Source organism: Chionomys nivalis, chromosome 15, assembly GCF_950005125.1.
Source record: "Chionomys nivalis chromosome 15, mChiNiv1.1, whole genome shotgun sequence".
In the NCBI taxonomy this organism is placed as follows: Eukaryota; Metazoa; Chordata; class Mammalia; order Rodentia; family Cricetidae; genus Chionomys; species Chionomys nivalis.
Genome location: NC_080100.1, coordinates 40,143,759 through 40,163,216, shown reverse-complemented (window position 1 = coordinate 40,163,216; position 19,458 = coordinate 40,143,759). Strand labels below are relative to the sequence as shown.

The window sequence follows — 19,458 nt, the reverse complement described above, 5'->3', positions numbered from 1 at the left end:
ACTCAAGAGATCCCTTGCCTCTGCCTCCTGAGTGCTGAAATTAAAGACATGAGCCACACCACCAATCTAATTATTTTCTCAAAAATTAAAAAATTAATTAAAATATAATTAGATTGTAATTCCACTTCACTTTCTTCTCTCCAGTTCCTCTTATCCTCCCCTACACCTCAATATCTTGGCCTTTTTTGTTTTGATAATAATTGTTACAAATATTTATGTATAAATATATAAACACAACCTACCTGAGTTGGTTTAGTGTTGTTGTATTATATGATTTCAGGACTGACCACTTAATATTGGATAACTAATTAGGGGACTTAAAATTATTTTATTCCTAAGCATATTTTTTAATGACTTCTAAGGCTACAGGTCTTGCATTTGGGAAAATAAGAACAAGATTTCCTGCTTAATTGAATGTGTCACCTTCCTTTCAGGGAGTATCTTTTAGTACCAGTTATCTGCCCCAGAGCAGATTGGACACCGATCATGTGCTACTGACTAAAGAATTCCTTCACGTTGCTCTTGTCCTCTTTATTTATTTATTCACCATAAACTCCACAAATGGCACAAGAAGCCATGTCCTTAGTTAAGTAAGCATTCTTCTTGCCTTTGAATTTCATTAGTCTTTAAATAAGAGCCTTGAAGAACACAGGAAACTGTGAAAATAGAAAAGGAAAAAGTATGGATTTCCATGCATATAAAAATGTATCACCAATAAAAGTAGATCATTGTTGTCTTTTCACACACAAAAAAAAAACAGTACAATTCAATATTGTGTGCTGATGTCTAATTTAAATGTCACCAAAGAGCTTTTTACTTTCAGGATTTTGAAACCTGCCTCTTCTACTAATCCAAATAAACATGCATAGTAGAAAAGTTATTTGTCTTCAGAGTGATGCAGCCAATCTTTGAAAATCATAAGTTCCTTGTATATAAAAGCAAAAAAAGTGTTCTCTGAGGCTCATGGTTAAAATTATGATCCAGGTAGTAAACAAAAATTTTAAATCAGTAAAAATGGAATGAGTTTGGAAAAACAAGTGTTCCTTTGCTTGAGCACCATGCGTGCCTAGCTTGTACGCCTAGTTCTGGTACATTCACTCATATTGATAATAAGCCTGCAGTAGTTCTGCAGTTCCTTACTGGGAATTCAAATCCTTCATCCTTGTTGAATCTTCATTATCCTTTTATCTCAGTACAGAAGATGACTATTTTAAAATTAAATCATCAAGCATCCTCCTCACAGACATCACCTTAACCTCCTCATCACTGAAGTGTTTTTAATAAGCCCAGTTTCTCTTTACCCACAATGCCATGTGTGTGTTCAAACAGTAGCCCAGTACTACGGTTTCCATTAGAAAGAACTTCAGTAGCATAGCCTCCCTTTAAGAAATGTTTTTCTTAGCATATGTTAATACACATAATAAGTAAAATAATAGGCAGCATTATATTTTCATGCAGGTATGTAACACATTTTAATCATACTTTTGCTACCTTCTCTTTTTCTCTTCACATTCCCCTAATCCTTTTTCTCTTCTCAATTCTATTGCAACTTCCCTCTACATTTGTCTGTTTAGTTAGTTAGTCTTGTGACTCAGTGAGTTTCATTAGAGTGCTTCACAAAAGCATGAATGTAATCTCAGGGGCATGTACACATTTCCAGTGTCTACCTCACTGAAGAAAGTCTCTTCTGTCATTAACCATTATTTGCAAATAAATATTTGGGAAGGGTGGGACACACTGAGCTCCTTGATTCTTGAAAAGGTGTTGGCAGGCTCAGTCTTGTAGAGATCTTGTTCAAGAATCATAGCTATTTAAAACTCTAGAGTATAGCATCATATCATGTTAGGAACCCAATATCCATACTGCTGTTCCTTACACCTTCCTCTGCTTCTTGTGTTCATATTTCTCCTATTCTACAATGTTCTCTTAGTCCTAGAGTAGGTGTTAGAGATGTCCTATTTTTGACTGGGCTTACAACAGTCTTTAACTCAGTACCTTTACCAGTTATGTTTCTTCAATTACCTCTGACCATGACAAAAGGAAGTTTCACTGACCAACATTAAGATCACTATTGTATGGAAATGTACCTACTTATCAAATCAATAGCAATAGTTTCCTCACAATTGTCTTTGATTCCTCCAAGCATGGACTATTTACAGAGTTCACTGTATCAGATATGGATCCCTCCTGTGAAGTAGACAGGCATAGAACCCAATAAGAAAATAGTTGGTGTCTTTAATCCATTTATTCTTGAGTTTTGTACATGGGGATAGATTTGGATCTATTTGTATTCTTCTAAATGCTATATGCAGTTATGCCAGCACCATTTGTTGAATAAGCTTTTTTTTTTTAAATTTTATACTTTTAGCATCTTTGTGAAAAATTGGGTGTTTGTAGGTGTGAGGATTGATATCCAGGTCTTCAATTTGATTCTATTGGTCCTCCTGTCTATTTTTAGACCAGTACCAGACTGTTTTCGTTATGGTAGCTCTATAGTGGAATTTGAATTCAGGGATGTTGATGCCTCAAGAAATTCCTTTATTGTACAGGATTGCTTTGGTTATCCTGGGGTTTTTTTATTTTCAATGAAGTTGAATATTGTTCTGTTGAGGTCTGTGAAGTATTTTACTGAAATTTTGATGGGTATTATGTTGAATTAGATTGCTTTTGGTAAGATTGTCATTTTTACTATGTTAATTCTACCTACCCAAGAGCACGGGATATGGTCAATAAGACAAAATGGCAGCCTACACAATGCGAAAAGATCTTCACCAACCCCACATTAGACAGAGGGCTAATCTCCAAAATCTACAAAGAACTCAAGAAACTTGACATCAAAAGAACAAATAATGCAATAAAAAATGGGGTACAGACCTAAAAAGAGAACTATCAACAGACAAATCTCAAAAGGCTGAAAGACACCTAAGGAAACGCTCAACATCATTAATCCTCAAAGAAATGCAAATCAAAACAACTCTGAGATTTCATATAACAGCTGACAGAATGGCCAAGATCTAAAACACCAATGACAGCTTATGTTGAAAAGGATGTAGGACAAAGGGAACACTCCTCCATTGCTGGTGGGAATGTAAACTTGTACAACCACTTTGGAAATCAGTATAACATTTTTTTTTTCAGAAAATTAGGAAACAATCTACCTCAAGACTCAGCAATACTACTTTTGAGTATATTCCCAAAGGATGCTCAATCATATTGTAAGTGCTCAACTATGTTCATAGCAACATTATTTGTAATAGCCAGAACTTGGAAACAACCTAGATGCCCCTCAACTGAAGGATGGATAAGGAAAGTGTGGTACATTTACACAATGGATTGCACTCAGTGTTAAAAAAAAATGACATCTTGAAATTTGCAGACAATGGATGGATCTAGAAAAAAAAACATATTGAATGAGATAACCAAGACCAAGAAAGACACATGTAATATGTATTCACTCATACGTGACTTTTAGATATAAAATAAAGACCAGCCTACAGTCCACAACCCCAGAGAACCTAGACAACAAACCAAGAAAGAGGACCCTAAGAGAAACATATACTGATCTGAATAAGAAGGAGAAAAAGACAAGATCACCCAAGTAAATTTGGAGTTTGGGGGTCACAGGAGAGGATAGAAGAGGAGAGGGGAGGAAGGGAAAGAAGAGAAGAAAAATGTATAGCACAATAAAACAAGAAAATATTTGGATACCCCATAGCACACTTCACCATTTCATAAGTGAATTTGTCTTCCCTGGCTGGTCAGGTATCTTGTAGCACACAGAAGTTCCATGGCTGAGTGTGAATGCTGATGCCATTTCTTCCTAGGAAACCTACGTAACACCCTCAGTATGAAAGCTAACCAGGGAAGAAGCTTCTAACCCAGTTCCACGTTGCTTTCTCTATATGCAGAAACCAAGGCAGGAGACATCTTTGGCATAGGGCTTTACTATCTCATTCTAATTGGCAAGCAAATCACTGGCAATTGCCTGTATTTATTTTGAGGACTCCAGAAGCCTTCATAACCAACAGCTCATATAGAAGCAGCCCAAGTTTGGAATAAGAGTTTTTCTTTAATAAACATTACTTCTGGGAGTAGCTTATCTGTTCAGACAATGTATAGAAAAACCACAATGGAATCTTATACTTAATCAACTAATTTAAAAAGTACATAGAGTTTGAAAAGAGCTACCCTACATAGGCTGCATTTTTCGAGAGCACACTAATTCCTATGGAAATGTTGGTCTACAATACAGCTAGCCTCAGAGAAAGGAACAACTGGCATGCTTTCACTTAAGGCATTTCAATACATAATGCATGTATGTTGACTTTGTGATTTCTGAGTCAAAGTACAAGAAGTACAATGAAGTTAGGTCTTGCTCCTCTTTGGAGATGTAGTTTATGGCATATGTAGAAACAGGAATGCACAAACTTAAGAAGAAAATATGTACGCTGTTAAAAGGACCTAGACTGCAGGATGCTAATCAGGCATGTAGGTAGGGAAATAATGTGGTGCAGATTACTGTAAACGAGAATATATTTGCTTCTGCTCTTTCTGGGTTGTTCACAGACTTTGATATTATTAGTGTTCTGGTTTGTCACAATCGTCTTGGACATTTATAATTGGAATAAAAGAGAAACATGAGTGAACAGCCCCTAAGGAAAAGGATCATTTCTTCCAAATCAGTCTGGCCAGGAGGTCTTGTCAACATGATTACAGATGATCGGCTGAGTGGGTACTCAGGGAATTTCAGTACATACACAACCACTCGATCCATAGAATATCAGAAAATTATTTCTACCTGTCACTGCTGAAACAGCTTCTCCAAGCCATTAAATAATAATGCATAGGACCTTTTTTCCTTCCCAATAGTAGATTTCCTTCTGGCTGCCTGAGGATGGACTCAGAATAGCATCTGGGATTTCAGGAAGTATGTGTGCTGTGGGGAAGTAATAAATGGCTCAGACAGCTAATAATGAGAACATTGTGGAGTCAAGTTGGTGAATTCAGTTGTGTGAAATGGTTTATACTGGTAAATGAGAATAATAAGGTATTTTGATAAATAAAGTAATTGTTTCAATATAAATCCATTGACAATTATGCTGATCCAGACATGAGCAGCATTGCAGTTCAGCGTAAACAGAATATGCTTCTGTAGGGTCAGAGACATTGTAGTTCTGTCTTAAGCGCTGTCTGACATCTATGATTATTTGAGGTCTTGGTTTTCATTAATGAAACACTAATTATCTATTGTGTATGCATGCTGAGGTTGGTGGAAAACTTAAGAAAAATTGCGACTGTGAATTAATTTTAAATTACAACTAATTAGATGAACTAAAATTAAAACTGTTGCAAATTTTAATATATGTTGGGCCACAAAACAAGCAACTGATACAATTAAAAATAGCCAAATTATACAGTGTTTTCAAACCAAAAATTAAGTTTAAAAATATTGATAATGAAGCTTTATTACAAAACTCTAGTAATAATAAATAAAATTGGACAGTGAATTTATAAATAAGCATTTGATATAGATAAAATAATGAAATATAAAACTAAAAGAGTACATAAAGAGAATCATAGAACTCTAAAGGCTTATGTAGGAGAGAGAGATCTAAATCCAATGACATCTGGACACCACACCATCCAGTTCAACTGCAAAGATAAAGTCAAAGGGAGTTTAATGCAAATGGAAATAGCGGGTAAGTGTGGAAATTAATACCAAAGAAAATGGGTTAAGAGTAGAGAAAATGAATGGAATTGCTGACTCTGTCTAGGCCAAGCAGGAACACAGGAGTGAGTGAAGTCACCAGCATTAAACACAGGAACATGATTTATCACTATGGATCCTGCAGGCATGCAAATAATAAAATAATAATGTCATGACAAACTGGAGTATTTATATAGACGCAAAAACATTAAAAGTAGCATAAAATTGATTATAATAAGAATCACCAATTTACTTTAGTCATATTACCTGCTATTTATTAGTTTGAATCAATTTTGATAGGTCATATATATCAAGAGAGTTGTCCTATTTTTCCTAATATTTCCAACTTACTGTGGCATAATTTTTCAGAATAATCAGTAGTGATCATATGACTTCCAGTGGTATGTGCTGTATTATATTTCTTCTCTCTTGTATTGAGCTTGGGTCACTCTCTTTTTTTGGTTAGTTTGGCTGAGGATTTCCTTTTTTTATTCAAAATCTCACTACATTGTAGGGAGTAAATCATGTATTAAATCATCTTGAAATGCTCTAAGGACTGTCACTAATGAAGCAAGTGCTGTTTGGGACTGTTATCCACAAAGTTGAATTTTCAAATAATTTATTAATATAATTATCAGAAATACTTCCCAGTAAGAGTAAGAATTAGCAAGTCTCAAGTTGTAAAGCAGCTTCTTGTCTAAATTGGTGCGAGAGCTAAATAAGTGTGTTCTTACAAATAATAACATAAATGAAGAACTTGAATTTACAGTTGAATGTATGAGCATGGACCTGAATATTGTAGAGTATATGGAACCACTGGATTGTCACCACAAAACTTTTTGAACTACAAGCATTTTCTTTGTTGTTAAAAATTTAAGATAGCTGTTATAGGAAATGATATTCATGATATATTATAATTTCATGCATATAAAAATGAATAGAGTTTTATTTTCTTGCTTTAAATTTATAAATATCCAGATATAAGGCAAACAATGACCCAACAACTAAAATTTCATTGGTGATTATTTTTTTAGAAAGACAGTTTATAACATTATACAGAAAACAGGTTGTGCTTATGTATTTAAATGTAGATGTATATGATGTACATGTATATAACAACAATTAATGAAAGCATAATATATGAATTTGAATAAGAATAAGGAGAAGTACATGGGAGGGTTTGGAGGGAGGAAAGGAAAAGGGGAGACTCCATATTCATATTATAGTTGTAAATATTAAAATAAAATTTTAAAAGTCACAAATACTTATATTAACTATGTCATACTGAGTCATTTTTCCTCTTGGAATGTAAGATTATTTGTGTTCAAAATTTAATTTTATTTATTTTGCTATAAACAATATCAGTATATTTTTCTTTCACTTTCCTTTTGTGTATGAGAGAGAGAGAGAGTGAGAGGAAGACAGACAGACAGACAGACAGACAGACAGACGGCAGAGACAGAGAGTTTTAAGTTCTAGTTAGTTTTTACATCTCTAGATCAGCAGACACTGTACTGCCCAGGAACCTCCCTTGTCAAGACAAAATGCACTGAAAAATCACAAGTAGAACTTTCATTTTTCTCACTTCAAAACCTTGAAATAATACAGCTGTGATGCTCACCTGCCGTGGGTGAATCCTTCACTTTGGATGGGTATGGGAGTGAATTAGCACACCTCCAGACTTTAAACGACAGATGTCTTAGCAGGATACTGTCTCATGAGCCATCATTCCTAGCACTCCAGATGCTGAGGCAGAAGGATTGATTGTTTGAGGCCAGCCTAGATTACCTTGTATGATGCTTTCTCAGCGGGAGAAAGAGAGGGGAGAGAGAGAGAGAGAGAGAGAGAGAGAGAGAGAGAGAGAGAGAGAGAGAGAGAGAGAGAGAGAGAGAGAGAGAGAGAATAAAGTATGCCCTCATTACAGGGTTGTTCTCCATATTGTTAAAATAATGGAATTGAATACTGAACAAGAAATTAGATTCAGAAAATGAAGGTGGACATAAAAACACAAGGAAGACCAAAATATACAAACTCATTTTCTCTTTTGTGATTATCTCTTTCTACTTGCAGATCTGACGTCTTCCTTTGTCTCTCACATATGATTTATTCTCTTTCTGACATTCAGGGACCTTAAACACCTAGAAACACCTAGGAAAGAGTGTGTGAATGTATACTCATATCATACCATCCTCTCTCTCTCTCTCTCTCTGTGTGTGTGAATCAAGAATACATAGTTACTTTGCTCCCTTACCTCAGACTTTCTTTTTCCTTTGCATGCGACCTAAATGAATAGCATTCATTTTGAAACCTTGCTTTCCAAGCAACACAATGAGGCACTTTATAATTTCATTTAAATCTCCTTTGGTCCCTGAAGCCAGCTGTTTTGCAGCCCTGATCCATCCTCTACTCACTGTTCTTCCTCTCTGTTAACAATAGTTTGCTATTTGGATGTTTTTATATACTTTCAGCATTCACTAGCTCCTTTGAGGGGATTTAAAAAACAGAAGACATGGCTTTTTTTCTTTACAGATTATTTTATTTTATTTTATTATTATTATTATTATTATTATTTTTTTGCTTTTTTTTTCGAGACAGGGTTTCTCTGTGGTTTTGGAGCCTGTCCTGGAACTAACTCTTGTAGACCAGGCTGGTTACAGATTATTTTAATATCTTCCTTGCTGCTGGTTGATATTCTCATAGAGCATGTTTCATTTGTATCCTGGGCTGTCCTGAAAGTCCTTTGGGTAGATTTCTTGAGAAACAGACTTCACATTCATCCAAGTTTTGCTTCATTTAAAATTAATTTTACAGACAAGTTAACATTTTTACAATTTTATTGAAGAGGAAGTGGCAAGGAACTTCATAAATGAAACTTTTAATCTTTACTCAATAAAGGAAATGCTGAAGTCTTTGTGTGTCAACATTCAAAATAGTAGCATCTTTTGGGACTTAGTAACCCTGAAGGCAGAAAGCAATATATTTGCCTACAATAGAACAGATTAATACTCCTGCCTGGGTCAATTAAGTTTGCCCAAGAGGTATATAGAAACAACTTCATGTCTTCATTTTAGCTTTAGAATGAATTAAAAATATATTGCTTATTTAATGAATACTCCAGGCGGCAGTAGTAATTAATGAAACAGAATTACGGAAGCATTAAAAAAAAGGAGCAAAGCAGAGTTAATATTGAAGTTGTTCTGTACTGCTGAATAATTCAGTAAAAACATTTTTAATTGGTCATAAAAGGAAACTGAATATTTATGCTTCCGTATCATAGTTGCTGTCTAACGAATAATTAAATGTTGAATGATACCAAAGAAGAAGAATAGGCCTGAGTAGTGATGTGGACCATAATCTAACCTGAGTCCATCTGACTTCTCAGAAGAAAAATAACCCAGCAGAAGTGATGCTGGACCATAATCATAATCTAATTTGAGTCTACCGACTTGTTCTCGGGTTCTTTAAGTAATTAGTGTCTCAACTTCCTTTGACTTAATTGAACATTTTTAACAATACTTCTTGACACTGAATTTTATTTATGTTATCATTATTAATAATATAACATAAGACAAATTTTTAAAGCATTTTAAACTTTGGCTTTTTCACAAATATATAATTTAAGCTTTATGTAATTTGAGAGGCACCATTTAGATGTTATTATCCACTGTTGAATGATCAAATATTTGATTTTCATCACCAACTATTGTTCTTAAATTACTCATTAGATGTGAGTTGGGAATCTCAATTTATAAATCTCTAACAAATATTGATATGTGAACTATTTGAATAGTGGGAGGTTTCTTAAAAGGGACAGTCTGGAAACCACAAACACTTGAAATTCTACAGAAAATAGTATCTGTCTATCTGAAGGCAAATAATGATTTTTATGTGATTTTAATGGAAAGATCAATATGCCAATAATCACATATTTAATAGAAAATTTTCACTTACATGGTTGAATGTATAAAATCAAACAATTTCTGTGTTAATACTTTAACTTATTTGGGGAACAAACATGAATGTGAGAACTACTATACACTAGCTCATGGTTGCTCACTATCCAGTATCTATGGTACAGAAATTTGATCAATTGATTGATCTAGGATGACAACCTGGATTTTTGTGGGCCTCTGCTAATATTGATAGTTTTCATGTATTTAAGTTGGAAGGAAAATGAGTCATTAGTCTCTATTGATTTTCTCCTAGAATATCGATCAGTCTTAGTTGCCCATTCTTCTTGTTTTTAGCATGGCTGTTTGCTTAAGTTTTACCATCTTCCATTTATACCTCATTTCCTAAATGATATTTTTGTGTCCTTTATTCTTTATTCTTCACATGATAGGCAGAGTGATCTAATTAAAATAAAATAATTAATATCATATTACTACTTTAAAATCCAATGTCTTCTCATTGAGCTTACTAAGTTCTGGATTTTCAAAACCATGCAAGACTTGACTCTGTCATGATTTTTTTCTCTCCTTTTAAAATTCATTTTGCATATCACAGGGTCCCATCCTTTATCTCTTCCCCTCCTCTTTCTTCCACCACTTTCCTCTACACCCCATCCACTCCTCAGAGAGTCAACTAAGCCTGGTATATCAAATTGAGGCAGGACCTAGAGCCTCCTAACTGCGTCAAGGCTGAGCAAGGTATCCAACCCACCATAGGGAATGGACTCCAAAAAGTCAGGTCATGAAACTTGACTTCTTCATTTCAAAACAGTAAGTCTTTTCTGATTCCTTTGAAAAAAATTCACACTCCTTGCCAATTCCAAACTTGTATTATGTTGTTTTTTCACTCCAGAATGATGATCTCAAAAGTTTGTTCTCAAACTAGAAACATTTTGATACTTAAATCCATCTTCATCTCCTTACAGAATCAGTGATTTGATATTCTTTTAGCAAGTTTGTCATGTGATTTCAGTTTGTTCTTGTGTTGTTGAATCATTGCTAATACAACATTTTTCTTACCAATTTCACTTTTCTCTGTTTTATGGAGTTAGTGTAGGTCTTCTTTGACAAATTCAATGTTTCACCCTGCCTCCTAATTACAGTAACCGATCTAAAGGAAATCCATGAATTTTTCATACAAATTCCTACTATGGTTTATGGCATTAATTCTCATAGTAATTTTGATGGGTCTGAACTTCCCTATTCTGTAAAATTAAATTTGGGTTTCAGTCCCCTAAGAATGAAGCAAGTTTCCTTCCTGACAAAGAACCATTAGTCAACAGCTCCCCTGACAGCAAGGATGAGGGAGAAAGCACTACCAGGCCTGAGTAAAGCTCCTGAAACATACTGGGACTTGCCTGTGTATGTCCAAAGATGGTAAAACTAGAACCTCAGCCAATCAAAAATGTAGTAATTTAACTCTTACTTGTTTAACAATCATGTGTTTTTGTTGTTGTTTTGGGATATTTTTTGTTTGTGTTTTTGTTTTTTTGAGACCTTTTTTTTTTTTTTTTTGTAGATTTGGAGACTATCCAGAAACTAGTTCTTGTAGGTCAAGCTGGCCTTGAACTCAGAGAGATTCCCCTGCCTCTGCCTCACTAGTGATAGGATTAAAGGCATGTGCCAACACTGCCCAGCTAATCAATCATGTTTAATATGACCTATGTTCCCAAAATTCCCCTAGCTATGCTTAAAAGGAAACTGCTTGCTCCTCTTCTGGTCGCCATTTGTACAAGTGGTTGACCCCACTTGCTAGTTGTTTCTGCAGAATAAAGCTCTTTGGTTTTGCATACTATTTGAGTTTGGGGTCTTCTTTAACAATTCCTGGACACTAACAATTTAATATTTTCAAAGATATTCTGGTTTTGTAACATAGATTAGAGCCCTAAGAGAGTGGGACAGAGCTGATAATTAGCAGTCATCTAGCACACAGCTCCAGGGTTTAGTCATAAATACTTAAAACTTCCTTCAATATACCTGTGCTTTGGGTAAATGACCACTCAACTTACAAAATGGTTGGTTACCAATTGTCAAGACAGAAATTCCTTCAGTAGGTAATACCATGGTCCTGTCGCAGCCTGGGGTCAGGTCCTGAGACCTGGAAGGGTTGTTTGCATGAATAGATTATCAGAAAAGTAGATGAGTTTCACACAGGTGACCCAAATAACTCAAGCCATCTTATGTTTTTGAAGAATTCAAAAATAAACATGTTTTCCCATAGTAATAAATGTGTTTTTTCCACCATCCAACATTAACCTCTGTCAAAAACAAATAGGTCAAATATGGATTTTTTTTTGCCAACTTTTACATCGAAATATTTTTAAATCAAAAATAGCACTTATCATTTTGGTAGTCTGTCCAAATATCGAGCCAGGTACATCACGTCTTTGCATAGCTAAAAGGTGATAAACATAGAACACATTTTCAAGAACAACAATATCGTTCAAAACTCAACAAAACAAATTTATAGAGATAAAGGTGAATTGCCTCCAATCCTGTCAGCACTGAATCAGGACAGCTCCCAGGGTCTGGAGTGACAGCTGGCATCCCCGAACAAGAAACCTGAGAGGAAAATATTCAAAAAGTAGGGTTTCCAGGAATGATCACATCTGTCCCATTCATGACTGGCAAAGTGATACTAAAAGCTGCCAATAGTGTCATCAATATTGTGAGAGAGAAGAAAAGCATACAAGCCGCGAGGTCCCGGTAGCATTCTGCGCTGTCAGGAGTCCACTGATCCTTGTGGAGTAAGACTGTCCTCAAGAGCTTTGCCTCTCCTACCTGGAGACTTGTTGTATAAGCACTTATACATTGATCTAAATTTTTCCCGCATGGCTCCCAACAGGGTAACTCTATATAATATGACATAAAATTGTATAAGCTGAGTTCACTCATTAACCCTTTATAGTATGCAAAGGAATTTTGTTTTAATTTTTCTTTTAAATGTATTTGACATATATTAATACAGGTGCAAGTATATATAGCTTGATACATTTTACACAAATTACCATAGATGTGGGAGGATTGACCACACTGAGATCTTGAACATAGCTTGACACCCACAGAGGTGCCCCAAACATAAGCATTACTCCATTTCCAACGGCTTATATTAGTTTTTCCCATTTTTCTCTTAGATTGAAATAATTAAGCAATGCTCTCTGCTTTCTTGACAGGAAAGACAAAAATGATAAACTTTGAAGTGACTTAAAACATTTCAATGAAATATTTAGAGACTCATGACTCTGCCACTGCACTGGATGAAGCCACAGATCTAGGAGCAGATGCTTCCTATCGACAGAGCTCCACACCTTGTCCCTCCTGCACTCTGTGTTCTCGTTAGCAACTTACAAGTATAATTAACTGCATACCTGCTCTGATGCTGTAAGTGGCCTCCTTGTGCATGCAGTTAAACTCACTGGCAAATAGAGCCAATCAAGGTTTATGGGGCTTGAATTTGGTCCCAAGCAAATTAGAATTTGAAAAGGTTGTGAAATAAGTGTGGAGTCAGTTTTAGATTAAAAATGAGTTGTTCATCAATCTAAGAGACTTGGTGTTAATTGCTTAATCCGTTCTGGTACTCCAAAGTGTCACATTCTGATGTGCAATGAAAGCTGTTTATGTTGGTTCACTGCTTGGGGAGTGGGGTGGGAGGATAAGACTCTTGTTTCTACACCCTTCACAGAAGAGCACTTCTGTCTCTACTTATCCAAATCAACAGTAAAGTGAAGTCTCTTTTTACCTCTACTTAGCCAAGCCGAAAATAGAGTCCAGAATATCTGCTGTCTGCACATGACTGACTTAGCAGGTGCTCAAGCTTGTGACACAAGGTTCTACCATATTTTCCAGCAAGGACGCTGTAGTTTGAGAGCCTAGCTACAGAATCCACATTTGCTTCTCTTTGGGTGAGCTGCTTACCCTTTCTGTCTCACTGCTCTCACCTTTAACACGGAAATGAAATGCAATTTTTCCCGCCCTCTCTCTCAGAGCTTTGGGTGAGTTTAAAGGTGCTTAGGTAAATTTCCTAGAGCAGTGGCCAGCAAATCACACTTAAAATACAAAGGGGTGTTGTTAGTGGTACCTGTTTTAATCAATTCTTTATACCACTCAGTGAAGCACTTCCTGGTGCTCTGCCCTGCCTCCCTCCAAAGCACAGATTATGGGCGGACCCATGTGAAGCTCTGTTGGGTCCTCTGCTTCTCACAGCCTGATATATAAATCACCATTCTTGCTGGCTATAGCCTCAGAGCTTGTACTCAGGGCAGCCCTATCAAGCCAGGTGCAGTCACACTTCCTGGTAAGCTGATTAAGAGAGTCCAATAAATAATGAAAGGCATAAAAAAACAAGACATTTAATCAATGTGACCATAGTGTGAAAAAGGATAAGAGTTCTAAAGGAGGTGCCCTACCCCAGGCCCATCTTCAGGGTCCTGATATGAACTTAAGGTTGAAATGGGGGCGAGAGCTATATGTAGATAAATAGTCCCAGTCAAGGTATGATCCTGCCTATCACTGACCCATCATTGGCCCATCATTGTCGGGGCTCAGTCATACCCTGCAAGGTGGTCTGACAAGCTGTCCCACTGTGATCTCTTTCCAGGGACATAACTTCTTCTGAATGGCACTGGGCTTTGAAATGGTTACTTTTCTTTTTACTGCAATCACTGGAGCAAGTATTACCATTTCTTTTCTCTCATTTTCTTTATAAGACAAAGGCTTATATTAGTCTTCACCTAGCCTTTGCTACATTGACTATGCTGGCCTTAAACTCTCAGAGAGCTGTCTTCTTTTCTTCCAATAGCTGGTTTAATATTTTGTGAGTTTTTATTAGTAGCTGGAAATGCTATTTATGTTGAAATGAATTAAATTGTATGGTTTTATACTTAAATAAGGTAAACTTAAATATTAAAAATTGTGAGGATAATAGTAGAAGATTTGATTTCTATTCACAGTCCTTAAAATATAATTTTTAATGCATCCAAAAATGTTTATAGCTCAAATTTAATAGAATTTAATATTTGTGCTGGATATTCTAGTTATTCAAGTATATGTCTTAGTAAAGCCATAATTAAACATGTTTTGCTTCTAATAGCGTTTCAAAATTAAAGCAACCAAAACTCTACTTTACAAAACTGGCTTTATGATTCACTTTGTCTTCCTTAGCTCAAATATTTTAAAAGAGGTGAACACATTAGAGGATTCCACACCACTGCCCCCAAAGTCCAGACATGAGCAGATAACATGATCAATAGTGTCATATGGCAGATGCCATTTGTATAAGATCATGGATAAACTGTTAGAATTCTTGCTTCCAACATTTTTACTGTGCAAAACTGTGGTCTGGATACTGCAACATTTGCTGCAATGTGGTGGTAGGACCAAGAAGTGCAGTGCAATATAGGATTCTTCTGTCTGGTGAATCCCATATTCTTCTGCCTACTCAACTATATGAACTAATCATTCATAGGGTGGTAGCTAGCCTTTGGTAATACATTTTATAATACTTTGGCTGGCTCCACCCATACGAAATTTATTTCCCCGTGGGAGATGGAAAGACTTGAGGTGCCTCTGTAAGTCATTCTATTGTTGTTGGTAAGTGCATGTATGTCCTTCTTTTGTGGTTATTTTTTGAGTGCTGGCTGAGAATCACATAGTGCAAGCCAGATGTCATAATGTACCAGTGGGTTTTGAAAGCACACTTTGGAAATGTTGGTTCAGGAAATGAACCAACCGAAAGAAAGTGTTTAAATAAGCATTTCATGAAGGATGTTGCCTGTGTTATCTTCTGCAAAGCTACTTAGATTGAAATTCTCAAATTCAAGTATTAGAAGAAGAGAGCTTCTATTTGGTTATAGATGTATTATTTCATATGTCCATTAAATAGGGCTTGTATTTTCCATTAGGTACCAATATGTTCAGTTCTAATATTTTGAATAAAACAGACAATAACAGTAAGTGTAATATTGAGAACACCTGTAATGCCAGCTATTAGGCTTGAAGTTGAAGGATTGTGCATTCAAGGTCAGGCTAAGTGATGGGATTCTCTCTTTTTTTTAAAGGAGAAAATTGTGAGAGAGAATGCTTGAAAAGCTTTCACTGCCCAGACAGAGCAAAACGGTTTAAAGATTTTTGTGCAGTTCAAAACCTCATATCACCCTTATCTTCCCAGTAGGCATGGATTTCCTGGAATATTTTAACAACATGGAATACTTTCTGAACACAGATCACTCCATTTCAAAGCTGTCTCCGATGGCTCTCTACTTTTCTGCCTTCTTTGATTGGCTGGGTAAAATGAGGACCAACATTTTGGGATTTTTCTCTTTTCAATGATTTCTCTAGGCAGAGAAGTTAGATGAGCAAGATTGGAAGTGTATTCAAAATGGTTCAGTTTTGTAAGCTGTTCTCTTTCCACATCCCAATGTGTCATCTTATTTGCATCTGATTCAAAGCTGACCTTATAAAACCCTTCACTGTCTACAAAAAGGTCAAATTATTTTCTGTTATTTTATTTCTTGCATTATTCTTTTATTTTATGTGGTGTATAGTTTTGAATGTTTAATGGACTAGAATACTAAATGAAACTCCTACACCTAACAAAAATCAGAATAATTCTCCTCAATATATATTTTAAATTCAATCCTTAAAAGATTGGTGATGATAACTTTTTATTGCATATACTGTAATTTAAAACCTTCTAATAAATTAATTTTTACTTTTGCAATAATACCAAATCATGCCGGGCGATGGTGGCGCACGCCTTTAATCCCAGCACTCGGGAGGCAGAGGCAGGCGAATCTCTGTGAGTTCGAGACCAGCCTGGTCTACAAGAGGTAGTTCCAGGACAGGCTCCAAAGCCACAGAGAAACCCTGTCTCGAAAAACCAAAAAAAAAAAAATAATAATAATAATACCAAATCATATTAATTACCAACAACACATTTAAATATTTCCTATGAAAAAGCTTTCCTTCCAAGCTTCTGATTTTTACACTATAATACAAAAGAAAAGCATTGCAACTATTAATTTTAAAAATTTCAATTTTTCCCTTTTTACTATTTTTATCAACATAAATTTTATTTCATTATTTCCACTATTAACTTTTAAAATTTAATTCTTGAAGTTTCTTGACTAAATGTGTCACATTACTCCCTGAATACTGCTATTTCTAATATTTTAATGAGATGATTATACCATGAGCACTCTGTTGAAGACTGAGAAAATTCATTTATTATCTCCTTGTTCAGTTTTTTCAATAGTTGCACATCATTTGGAAGTCAAAAATTTGCTATGCATCCTAGATTCTTTGAAAAGTCAAAATTGTATTTATCCTCATATAACTTTGGTTTCTGAAAGAAACACAAAAATTAGTAAGTTTCCTATACACAAATAACAAACACAGTAGGTTCTTATTGCTGAGGACACTGTACACTTGATAAAATGTGAAGAAATCAAGCAGATGTGTACATGAAACCTCCATCCCTAATGGCTAGCTTTCATGGTGATGGATTGTGTTGTGCATGCTACCAGAGGAGAAAAGGAATGACCAATGTTGAACCCTGCAATCAATAATGACTGGCCTGGGAAGAGACATTTCTACTGGTGCAATAATGTCACAACCAACCCCTTTATGATGAGTTTATGTCCCATCCCACAAAATAAAGCCCATACCTGGGCACCATTATTGTGGAAAAGAACCTGTAGCTATACTAGGTCACAGACCTGAGAGAAGAATCTACTATTATTACTGTGCTAAATATACGTAATATTAAACTGAGTCACACAACTTGTTATGTCCTTAGATTAGTGCATTTGTCAACTCTTGTTAGAGAAAGTTGTATTTGCAGTAGATAATGATTAAGATTGAAATACAAAGCTGACAAAAGCATAGAGATTAGAAACTGTCGATTAAGTTTTAATTGAAATGTATTTATTGAACCCTTCTTTCCAAATAATTTGTGAATGAATTCAAAAAACAGAAAGGAAGTTTCATATATGAATTTACACCATTTGAGACAGCATGCCAAAGATCCACACAAACTCAAACCAGATAAAATATTATCATGGACACGAGATGGATGAAGTTTCACCACTAGCTAAGGAGGTATTAACAAATGATAGTTACTGGAAGAGGGAAAATAAAGTCGAATGTCAAAGATTGTATAAGCAGAATAAATTGGCCTTCATCGTTTAAAAAGTCAAATACGTCAATTAGCTATACCCATATTTTTCCAAACTCTTTGTACATTTTTACTTCCATTTTCCATTATACAATTATTTCCATTATATTTCTATATATGATCAGAAACCTCACTATACTGGAATTAAAGACTGGAGTGTGAAAGAAAATCAAGGTTTAGAAAATTACCACTTTTCCTCTACACTGCTAACACCTGGACTTATGAATAGCAATTTATTTTATTGCTCATCATAAAGTAAAATTACAGGGAAGAGTGTGGCACTAAGATAGCAGTGATTATATGTCAAAGAAAATGAAAGACCGAGAAACAATTTAGATGTATGTGTGACTGGGAGGGAATGAGAAAGGTATTATAGCTCAGGTAACTTTCAATAAATAGTAATAAAATTTAGACATGATGAAACGACCATTTCATGCAAGCTAATGTTGAGAGTAGCTTTTAATTTGTGTGTGAGGGCAATCTGATTACTAGGCAGAAAATATCTTCAAATATTCAAAGAATTTACCACATATAAAGAACATTAAGTGTTCTCTAACAAAACGCAACAGAAAAGATCTAAAGAAAATAGTAACACAGGTATAGTTAGTTTTCTATGCTAAATGAAAGAGCACAACCAAGGAAAGTTATAAAAGGATGGGTTTATTTGGTTTCTAGTTACAATGGGATTGAACTAGATTTCCAGTTCAAGGCTCTGCCATGCAGGGAAATGTGACAGCAAGCAGCAGACATGGCAGCCGGAGAAAACCTGAGGGCTCACATTTTATACAAGCAGGAAGCAAAAAGTGAACCGGGAATGGTGCTTAACACCCCCCCACACACACACTCCTGGTCCTCCCCAAGTGATATACTTCCTCCTACAGAACCACACCTCCTAAATCTACCAGAAAAGTACCAACAACTGGGGACAAAACATTCAAATGCTCAAAGTATGTGATACCTCTCATTCAAACCAAGATGAACAGTGTAATGTGTAGGCAGAGTTTTTCTGTGTCGTGGCAGTTGCTCCCAAATAACCACACAGATACTTAGTATTAGTTATAAAAGGTCAGCCAATAGCTCAGGCTTCTTACTAGCTAATTCTTACATTTAAATTAGCCCATATTTCTTACCTGTGCTTTGCCATGAGGCTTGGTAACTTTTCTCAGCATGACATGCCCATCTTGCTTCTCTCTGCGTCTGTTTGGGACTCCTGACACTGCTTTTCTTTCTACCAGAATTCTCAGTTTGGCTCTCCCACCTAACCTTATCCTGTCTGTCCAGCTATTGGTCAGTCAACTTCTTTATTGAATCAATTACAGTGACATATGTTCACACAGTGTAAAGGAATATTCAACAGTAAGGGACAGTTTTGATTATATGCCATACTTAAAGCGCTCCAGCAATAAAACAGTTTCTCTTCAAAAGTCTGGTGTACTTTTAATATGTAGAGATCTTAGAAGTCATTATTCTCATCATTACACCAAAATAGGAGATACAAGAGAAAAAGAGACCAGATGCCTATAATTAAATCCTCAATGTGAATATAGCAAGACACATAGAGGAATTTCACACTGAATTCCTCCAAAGTTCTTGTGAGAAAAAACTGGAAAGGTTTTCCATGCTGACAA

At 35.5% G+C, this 19,458-nt stretch overlaps 1 pseudogene; it reads left to right on the top strand.

Annotated features, from left to right (window-relative positions):
* The first annotated feature begins 5,620 nt into the window (after positions 1 to 5,620).
* Positions 5,621 to 19,458, top strand: part of LOC130887146 (60S ribosomal protein L10a-like) — a 36,781-nt pseudogene continuing 22,943 nt past the window's right edge.